Source organism: Dipodomys merriami, unplaced genomic scaffold (assembly GCF_024711535.1).
Source record: "Dipodomys merriami isolate MVZ:Mamm:240054 unplaced genomic scaffold, mDipMer1.0.p SCAF_26, whole genome shotgun sequence".
Lineage (NCBI taxonomy): Eukaryota > Metazoa > Chordata > Mammalia > Rodentia > Heteromyidae > Dipodomys > Dipodomys merriami.
In genome coordinates this window covers 21,977,909-21,984,537 of record NW_027204048.1, presented here as the reverse complement: position 1 = coordinate 21,984,537, position 6,629 = coordinate 21,977,909, and positions in this window count along the sequence as shown.

Sequence of the window (6,629 nt, the reverse complement as noted above, 5' to 3'; positions counted from 1 at the left end):
TAATGGTAAGTCATCTCAGCAGTGTGTGTGTGTGTGTGTGTGTGTGTGTGTGTGTGTGTGTGTGTGTGTGTGTGTGTGTGTGTGTGTGTGTGTGTGTGTGTGTGCGCGCGCCAGTCCTGGGCTTGAACTCTGTCCCTGATCTGCTTTTGCTCCAGGCTAGTGCTCTACCACTTGAGCCACAGCTCTGTTACCAGAGTTGGGGGCAGGCGGGGGGGGGGCATAGTTTATTGGATGTAAGAGTCTCACAGCCTTTCCTGCACAGGCTGGTTTCAAACCACCAGCCTCGGATCTTATCTTTCAGAAAAGGTAGGATTACAGGCGTGAGCCACCCACACCCAGCTCAGCAAATGCTTTATCCCTTAAGAAACCCAGCTTCCCCATGTAATTGTAGCCCCTCTGTACAGTATGTTCTCAAATAAAATAAAATACAATTAAAAAAAAAAAAAAAGAAACCCAGCTTCCTCCTAGAGGACATCCACTTAAGAGAACTGTCTTTGAAACATCCTCCCTTTCAAGTTATTGAAGCAACCACAAGCAAGAGGCAGCTCTCCAATAACCCAGGATGTGATTCAACTCCACCTTCCTAGGAACACCCAGCTAATTTCCCCTCTCACAGGACAAACTGGATTGCACCTAAGGTGTGCCTCGGAGCTCCTGGTTTGCATCAAGAAACATAAAAGCCATTAAGCACCCTTGAGACCAAGACCCAGTGTTTCCTGGAAGACCAAAATGCAAAGTTAACTTTGACTCCTTTGGGAGCCTCACCTTCCCCACTGCCTCCCCTGGCAAGGAGGAGAAACAGCAATCCATAGCTTGGTAAAGGGTCCTGCCACAAATGGAAGACTACCTAAAGTTGCCTGAGTAGGTACAGCGATTACCCCTAGCGAGGACGTGTCCCTCCCCATCCTCCTCCGCAGCATGGCTTCCCTCCCACGGCGGGGCCTCCATAAGCTGCTGGTCGTCTCCAGCACCCACTTGCTGCCTTCTCAGTGGGGGGCCCTTCCCACCAGCATGGTGACATCCGGGGTTTCTCCGAGCAGAGGCCGCGTCTGGTACCAGGCTTGTTAGATGACCCCTGGCCCATCACCAGCACCTTTAAGCCCACCCACACAGAGCACTTGATGAAGGGCCCTTAGACAATGGGTACCTGGAGTTAAATTCTCTTGAGTTCCCTGGTACCAGCTTTCTTACCGACTCCATGACTCATTCTAAAGTTCAAGCTATGACAGTCAAATTTGCAATGATGCATTGCTACACTGAATATATTAATAAAAACAAATTAAATCTTGCAGCCTGTGGTATCTGCTTGCTGTGCAAGCCTGCTGTCCCTACAGAACCTGGAAACAACTACTTCAGGCCTCTGGTCAAGGAAGAAGTCTAGAGACTTAATGTATAAACATGAGGACTATAACTAACAATATGATAATGTGCACTAGAAACCTGCTATGAGAGTTGATTTAATCAAGAAAAACAAAAGGCAACTGTAAGGCCATGACTAATTAATGACAGTAACAATCTCACTAGTTATATCAAAACCTCATGTTGTATGTTTTCAATATATCCAATTAAAAATAAAACCATCTAAATAAAAAATAAAGTCATGCTTAAAGTCATTGAAAGAAGAAAAATGGCAAGCAAAAGAAAGAATAAGTACAATGAATAATGAGCAGATGTAGATATGATCAATATTAATTCAACTATGTTTAGCAAGTGATTGATCTAGCAATGAAAAGATATACTGTTGGAATATCTTAATAAAGAAAGAAAGAAAGAAAGGAAACAAGACGCTCACAAGGTACAGGGGAACATGGCTGCAGTCTCAAGTACTTGGAAGCAGGAGACTCACAGGAACCTAGGAGTTGGGGTCAGCCTGGGAAAGATAGTAAGTACCAATTTAAAAAGCTTCATGTTGTTTACAAGACGGAACAATTCAAAGTAAGGGGATATAGAAAGATGTACTACGTTAACACTGATCAAACAAAACAGTCTGAGCCAGGCCTATAGCACAGCTATAATTCTAGCACCTGAGAGGCAGAGGCTGCAGAGAGCTGAGTCTGAGGCCAGTCTGGATTACACAGTGGTCTTACCACAAATGAAGATTACATAAAGTTGCATGGATAGGCAGAGTAAGAATCCTGGCAGAGGAGATGACCAATCAGCAGCAGCAGCCCAACTCTCTTCTCACAGTGAAACACAGTAGTCAGATGGGATTCACTCCATGTGAGGTGCTCAAAAAACCTAGCTGTCTCCAAAACAGAAAAAGAAAAGCTGACTTTAACAGGGACAAAAAGATCAGTGATAAGAATAATCATAGGATCAAATCTTCAAGAAAACAGGGGCTGGGAAGGTGGCTCAGTGGTAGAGTGCTTGTCTTGCATGCATGAGACCCTGGGTTAAATTCCTCCACCACATCAGCAGAAAAAGCCTGAAGTAGGGCTGTGGCTCAAATGGTAGAGCACTAGCCTTGAGCTGAAGAGCTGAGGGGCAGTGCCCAGGCCCAGAGTTCAGGCCCCACAATGAGCAAAAAAGAAAAAGAAAAAAAAAGAAAACATGACAATCAAGGTATATCCATCTAACAAAATACATGAAGCAATAGCTAGTAAACTGCAATGAGAAATAAAAGTGAACCCACTACTGATACTGAAGACTTAATAGATTACTGTCAGTAACCGACAAACTGAGGATGCAGAAAATCAGTGCACACACACTGTGTGTGTGTGTGTGTGTGTGTGTGTGTAGTTGATTGGTGTGTGTGTGTGTGTGTGTATACAGTTAATCTAAATAGTATCATCAATTAATTTCTCTCCTTCACATTTATTAAATAATTCACTTTCTTCTGAAACTTGCTAAGACAAATTATACTTCTGGGCCATGAAATATACCTTAGCCAACGTAACAGAATAGTATCTTTCAATGGAATAAAACTAGAAATGAACTGAGTGCCAGTAGCTCCTGCCTATAATCCTAGCTACTCAGGAGCTTGAGATCTGAGGATGGAGGTTTAAAGCCAGCAAGGGCAAGAAAGTCTCCGAGACTCTTATCTCCCATTAACCACCAGAAAACCAGAAGTAGAGCTGTGGCTCAAAGTAGTACAATGCTAGCCTTGAGCACAAAAGCTCAGGGATCGCACCCGGGCCCTGAGTTCAAGCCCCAGGACCACTGCACGTGCTCGCACATGTGCACACACACACACACACACACACACACACACACACACAGAGTCTAGAAATGGACCACACAAAGATAGCCATGAAGTCCCAACATGGAGTCTAAACACGGAACCCTGATCCACACAGGAATTCAGGGAGCCCAAGCTGGAGTTCAGCACCCACAGCTCCTCAGTCAGAAGAGACGGTCCACGTCACCAGAAGCTGGACGCTGAGCCCACATTTTGTATTTTGCACAGTGCAAAACTTGCCTCACAGGGCTTTAAACCTTTGAATCACATCTGGAAGGTGAGCTCATCCTCACTCCCCGTGACACAACGGGGCAGGTCCGTCCATCTCCTGGGGACCTTCTTGGTCCCTCAAGTCACTGTCCACCTCCTCCACCTTTATCTGCACCGTGAATTTATTTCAGTGAAATATTCTGCTCATCCCACCTGCCGCCTAGATATTAAACGAGAACGTCATACTGCTTGTGACTCCCTGTGGATCCTGTGTCATCTCTGAAATGCTTAGGACCTGCATCTTTGAAATGACTCAGCTCAGCCCGCTCCGCCCGCACAGTGCTCTGCCTGCTGCTCCCTTGTTCTTCTACAGACCCACACTCTTCCCAGCATTAAAAATAAAAAAAAAAAAAACCTGCTTCAGTTTGCCAGAACCCACACAATCAAACCCATTTAAATTTGGGATCTGGGCTTCTGTTTGGTGTCACATAACCTCTAATGAGTGGAAGTTAAGTGGTACGTAAGTGCTTTCATTTGCAATCACATCTATACTTGCTGCCTCCAGATGAGACCTCCTTTTTCTCACCTGTTTTCAGTCCACATGAGCTTCTCTATACTTGTCCTTTTGGGTGGTACGTATCTATCTGTTTCACTTCCCATATTAGCTAGGTGCTCACTATGCATAATCATCAAGCCTTACCTCTGTGTCTCTTTGTCTCCATCTCCGAGGAGGTACTGCCGCCTCGCATCTACCCACCCTTGACTCCAGGAGGTCTCCATATCCAGAAGAGTCACCCCATATAATCTTGTCTCACTGGTATTGTTGGATTTTGCTATTAAAAATCTATCCAGGCACCAGTGGCTCACGCCCATGATCCTAGCTACTCAGGAGGCTGAGATTAGGGGATTGCAGTTCAAAAGTTTGTGAGATTCTTATCTCCAATTAATCACCAGAAAACCAGGAGTGGAACTGTGGCTCATAGTGGTAAAGCACTAGCCCCGATCAGGAAAGCTCAGGTACAGTGCCCTGAGTTCAAGCTCCATAACTGATCTCCCATTCCCCCCTCCCTAAAAAAAGTCTGGTTCTGAATCATCCCAAGGTTCTTTGGACTCACAAGTATAAGTGCACTTTAACATCTGAGCAGGAAGACAAATTCCACCAAAAATAGTTTAGGTGAAGGTTATGAAAGTGATACACAGGAGCCAGGTGTGCTCCTACTCACCTACAATCCCAGCCTTCACAAGGATCAAATGGTAAAGGTCAGGCTGGATAGTGTAATGAATTTGAAACCATCCAGTACTACATAGCGATGCTCTCAAAGTGTGTGTGTGTGTGTGTGTGTGTGTGTGTGTGTGTGTGTGTGTGTGTAAAACAAATTCTTCAAAAACGGTCATATGAACAAATGAAGGCTGAGAATCTGTCAACAATGCCAACTTAAAAATAGCTGTAGCAGTAGCCAAGAGTGAGGCTTGAGGTCAGTACCCAGTACTGTGATCAATCAATCAAACAGCCCAGGAGAGAAGCCAATGTCCTTTACATTTAAAACTACCATTTCCAGGTTTTAGGAAAGACAGGAAAAGAGCAAGCATCCCCAACCCACCACCCCTGGGTTCTTTTCCTCTTTTGCAGAACTGACATTTGGACTAGGGTGTCCTGCTTGCTAAGCAGATGCTCCATCGCTTGAGTCACTCTGCCAGTCCCTTTTTCAAGAAAAGGGGTTGCTTTATCTCCCAGCCTGGACTAGGGGCTCCTATCTGAGCTGTATTTCATCATTAGGATGACAGGTGCAGGCCCCTGTAGCTTGGGATGAGAGGAGCATGTTACCACACTCAATCTCTGGTTGAGATGAAGTCTCAGAAATTTCTATGAGCAGGCTGGCTTTAAATTGTGATCCCTAATATCTGCCTCCCAGGTAGCTAGGTGTAATCTATCTTTCTTTGTTTTTTCCTTCCTTCCTTCCTTCCTTCCTTCCTTCCTTCCTTCCTTCCTTCCTTCCTTCCTTCCTTCTCTCTTCCCTTCTCTCTCTCCCTTTCTTTCTTTTTTCTTTTCTTTCCTTTCCTTTTTTATTTTTGGTTGGTCCTGTGATTTTGAACTCAGAGCCTGGCTTCTGCATGTTCAAACTTAGCACTCTACCACTTGAGCCACAGTGCCACTTCAGGCTTTTCTGAGTAGTTTCTTGGAGATAAGAGTCACAGGGACTTTCTTGCCTGGCCTACCTTCAAATCATGGTCTTCAGGTCTCAGCCTCTGAGTGGTAGGGCTACAGGTGTGAGCCACTGGCGCCCAGCTTCAATGTAAAACAAAAGGTGAGCAGAATTTCCAGGGAAGGTGTTTACAGCATGCCAACCCCTGCTCCTCGCTAATTTGGTGCCAACCTGTCATGTGTCCCCTGAGGCTTCTTGCTGTGGTTTGCCAGTCACATCCCTCCCCCACTCTGTTTCTATCTTCCATGTGTGATTCTCATACTGAGCTTTGAATTCAGAAATCTGAACTTGCTCCACCCAGCTCAGTTCTCTTGCTGGCTGTTTGGGGATGGAGTTGCTCAGGTTCTGCCACCGAGGGAGGCTTCAAGCTGTGTTTTCTTCAAGCTGACACTACAGACATCAACCTTTTGGGCCCAGCTTCATCTTCCATCTTTGTCTTATTCTCACCTATGGCTGACACTCAGGCTCTTATAAACTTCCTCAATCGCTTACTTCTAAAAGTTTTCAAGAGATACCATTTACATACCATGTAGTTCTCCCAATTCACATTTACAAAATGAGCTTTAGAATATTCACACCATTGTGCATACTTCTCTAGTCCATTTTAAAGAATTTTAATAGCTTCGAAAATAAAGTTTTGCAGCCAGGTACCCGTGGTTCAGACCTGTTATCCTAGCTACTTAGGTGGCTGAGATCTGAGCACTGCAGTTTGAAGCTACCCTGGGCAGGGAAATCCATGAGACTCATCTCCAAAAAGCCAAAAGCGGAGCTACAGCTCAAGTAGTGGAGCACAGCCTTCAACAAAAGCATCAGAGGACAGAGCCCGGGACCTGGGTCTGTACCCTTTCATTACTACCCCTCTCATCCTCTCAACCTACCAACTCCAGATCACTCACTAACTATACGTTCCTCATAATTCCCTTTTCTAGATACCTCACAAGAATGGAACCAATTGAATCATATAAATGTTTATTTGTAACTTCCTTTCATTTAACATTTCAGGTATTTTGTCTATCCATGCTGTAGTATATTATCAA